Raw genomic sequence first — 4478 nt, 5'->3', positions numbered from 1 at the left:
CCTCCGCCGGCGGTGTAGAAGCCATTCCGATGGAGCTGTGTTTCAGCGCTCCAAGTGACCGTTAGTTACCATTAGGGGTCTTTCTTGGGAGCGAATTTTTTAGAGAGAGAGCGTAGAGAGAGAAAAAATTCATGAAACGGGAAAGCGATTATGCATAACTTTCACAAATCATATTCATATCTTCATAGATTCTTAATCAAAATCATGAATAATGCACGGGTATAAATAAAATTAATTGAAAGACATGTAATTAGATCTAAACATGCATAGGAAGATTAAAACTGAACAATTAACTCCAAATCAAATAAGACCCATGGAGATTGCATGAACCCTAATCAAATTTAGGTGAGATTTGATTGGGAGAATTTATTTCTTTTGGAACCCAATGGATGAATGGAATCCAATCCACACCTTGATAAACAAAGTCCAAAAACAATGGAAGAAAAAGTAGACTTGAAGCTTGAACCCTAGATTTCTTCCTTGAAGCTTGAGAGAGTTTGGAGAGAATGAACTTGGATTAATATTAGGGATTTTAGAGAATGAACGGGTTTGGGCAGATTTAGAAGTTGAAAGGTAGTTATAGGTCTTAGAACTTGGGTCAAAACAACATAGTATAAGTACTAAATGCATAGAAAAGGATCCAAATACTCTTAAGAATAACTGTCGGATGGCTTCTACGGTTTGGACCTACGGTCTGTAGGACTTTCGACGGTCAATATTGGTCAACCGTAGAATCAACTTCAGAAACGCAAAATTCCTTCAACTTCCCACGAGACCAATCTACAATCCATCATTCAGTCTACAGTCCGTAGACCCCTTCTATAGAACCCAAATTCAAGTCCAAAAAATCACTAAGTTTGGTCCAGTTTTACGAGTACCATCAACGGCACGTCCAAATTCCTACGAATCGTCCTGGCTACTCGTGGATCAAAGTTCAGTAACTAGAATTTTCTAAAACTTGACTCCACCATATGACTTCCCTTTTACGACCTATAGGACTTCCTAGAGTCCGTAGATAGGACTCGTTGTCACTACCTCAGTGCTAAAATTTGAATTTTCCTTTCCTTTCAACTTTCCAATTTCTGAGGTGTTACAATATATTCGTCCTCGAATGAAACTCAAGCTAGCATGAATAGAGTAGGAGAGAAACTCAAAATTCAACATGAATGCAAATCTCATCATAATGCACATAAACATGGAGAATCACTCCAAGCTAAGTCGTAACATCAAAAATCAAGTTTTTCATAAACATGCATGCATATGAAAACATGAGAATGACTAAAACTTATGAATCCGACAGAATGAACCATGCAGAACTAATATCTCAAGCTAGAATAGGAGCGGAGGGAAGGAGATGAGGATACCAGGACATCATATCGGCTTCGACCTCCCAAGTAGCACCCTAAATTAATTGATTCCTCTAAAGAACTTTCACAGAAGGAACTTCTTTATTTCTCAACTTCTAAATTTGTCGGTCTAAAATCTCAACCGGAACCTCTTCATAAGATATATTTTCTTTAACTCCCAAACTTTCTAAAGGCACAATGGATAGCAGATGTCCAACAACCTTTTTCAACAAAGAGACATAGAATACATGATGTACCGATGCTAAATCATTAGGTAACTCTAATTCATAAGCAACTTTGTCAATACGTTGCACAATCTAATATGGGCATACATATTGGGGACTAAGCTTCCATTTCTTTCCAAACCTCATCACACCCTTCATAGGTGAGATTTTCAAATAAACCCAATTATCAACTTCAAATTCAATCTCTTCTTCTAACATTAGCATAAGACTTTTGGTGACTTTGAGCCATTTTCAACCTTTCATGAATGAACCTTCTCCAAAGCCTCATGCACAAACTCAGGCCCTATTAAAGCGGCCTCATAAACTTCAAACCAACCAATAGAAGACCTACACCTCCTACCATAAAGAGCCTCAAATGGAGCCATCTTAATACTAGAATGATTGCTATTATTATAAGTAAACTCAATCAAAGGCAAATGATCATATCAACTACCTTTGAAATCAATCACGCAAGCTTTTCACTTATCTTTTAAGGTCTCGATAGTACGCTCAACTTGTTCATCTGTTTAAGGGTGGAAAGTCGTGCTAAGTTTCATTTAAGTACCAAGACCCTTCTGAAATGACTTCCAAAACTGAGATGTGAAATGAGTACCACGATCAGAGATAATGGATAAGGGAACTCCATGTAACCTCACCATTTACCGAATATAAACTTGGTGTACTCTTCTGCTGAAAATGAAGTCTTTAGGAGCAGAAAGTGAGTCGATTTTGTCATTTGATTCACAATAATCCAAATCAAGTCAGGCTGATGAGGCATACAAGGCAACCCTGTAATGAATTCCATATTCAAATCTTCCTACTTCCATGTAGGAATGCTAATATTTTGAGTCAAACCACTCGGTTTCTAATGCTCAATCTTCACTTGTTGACAATTCATATATTTATCCACAAATTCTGCAATATCCTTCTTCATCCCATTCCATCAATAGACCTCCCACAAGTTGTGGTACATTTTGGTGGCTCCCAGGTGAATAGAATACTGAGAACTGTGAGCTTTTGTCAAAATCAGATTTCTCAACTCATCAACATTCAGAACACACAACCAACCTTAATATCGAACGACATCATCTCTCTCTTAGGAGAAAGCCTTAATGGGTTTTTTGGAAACCGACTTTTCAAGTCAACCATAACTGAATAATCAAGATCTTACATATCTTTCACATCCAATAAAAAAGACGTTTTCGAACCATTTTGAACATTGACTCCATCTTCATTGGAATCAACCAAATGCACAACCAATCGAGTCAACCTATGAACATCACAAACTAACTCTTTCTTACCATCCTCCATATGAGCAACACTATCCATCTACAGTCGACTAAGAACATCCACTATCACATTTGCGTCACCCGAATGATAAAGGACACTATATCTTAATCATTCAATAACTCAAGTCATCTCTTTTGGTGAAGATTCAAATCCTTTTGAGTGAAAACATATTTCAAACTCTTGTGGTCGGTAAACACATCTACATGAACACCTTCTAGGTAATGCCTCCAAATATTTAGAGCAAACACTACCGCCGCTAACTCCAAATAATGAGTCGGATAATTATTTTCGTGCACTTTCAATTGCCTTGAAGCATAAGCAATGACTTTCTCATGTTGCATCAAAACACAACCAAGTCTAATCTGTGAAGCATCACAATGCACTACAAAGCCATCCGTTCCTTTAGGTAATGTCAATATAGGGGCTGAAGTGAGTCTATCTTTCAATTCTTGGGAACTCTTCTCACAAGCTTCCAGCCATAAAAATTTAACCTTCTTTTAAGTCAATGTTGTCAAAGGCGAAGCAATAGAGGAAAATTCTTTAATAAACCTTTTATAATAACCGGCCAAAGCTAAGAAACTTTGTATATCTAAAGCGGACAATGATCTAGGACAATTCTTAACCGACTCGATCTTCTTAGGATCACCTTGAATGCCTCTACCAGAGACAATATGGCCAAGAAAAGCAACTGACCTCGACAAAAACTCATATTTGCTAAACTTAGCATACAATTCACTATTCTTGAGAATTTATAACACAATTCTCAAATACTCAACATGTTGATCCTCACTCCATGAGTAAATTAAAATATCATCAATAAACACAATTACGAACATATCAAGATATTTCTTGAAGATCATATTCATCAAATCTATGAATGCTGTCAGGGCATTAGTCTGCCTGAAAGACATAACCAATAACTCATAATGACCATGCTAGGTTTGTAAAGCCATTTTTGGAATGTCATTTTCCTTCACCCTTAATTGGTGATAACCCGACCAATGGTCAACCTTAGAGAAGTAACTCGCTCCTTGGAGTTTATCAAACAAGTCATCTATCATTGGAATAGGATACTTATTCTTTATTGTGACCTTATTCAGTTGATGATAGTCAATGCACATTCGGAGGGAACCATCATTCTTTCGAACAAACAAAATCGGAGCACCTCATGGTGAGATACTTGGTCTAATAAATCTTTTTTCTAATAAGTATCTTTAATTTCCTAAGTTCTGTTGGGGGCATACGATAAGGAAGAATAGAGATAGGTTGTGTATATGGGAGAATGTCAATACTTATTTATTTCTTCTTCGAAAGGAATATCGGGAAGACTATTAGGAAACACTTCGAAAACTCATTAACAATCGGAACTGACTCAAGAGTAGGGGTTTCAGATTCTGTATCCCTAACACGAAACGGATGATAAATGCAACCCTTAGAATTCATTTTCCTAGCTTTTAGGCAAGATACGAAGTGACCCTTAAGAACATAATTTCCCCTTTCTAATGAAATGATTGGTTCAATCGGAACCATGAATGTGATCAATCGGGTCCTACAGTTTATAGAATCATAACATGCATGAAGCCAATCCACCCCAAGAATAATATCAAAATCTAACATG

This window comes from Solanum tuberosum, unplaced genomic scaffold (assembly GCF_000226075.1).
Source record: "Solanum tuberosum cultivar DM 1-3 516 R44 unplaced genomic scaffold, SolTub_3.0 scf00007, whole genome shotgun sequence".
NCBI lineage: Eukaryota > Viridiplantae > Streptophyta > Magnoliopsida > Solanales > Solanaceae > Solanum > Solanum tuberosum.
This window is presented reverse-complemented; position numbering follows the sequence as displayed.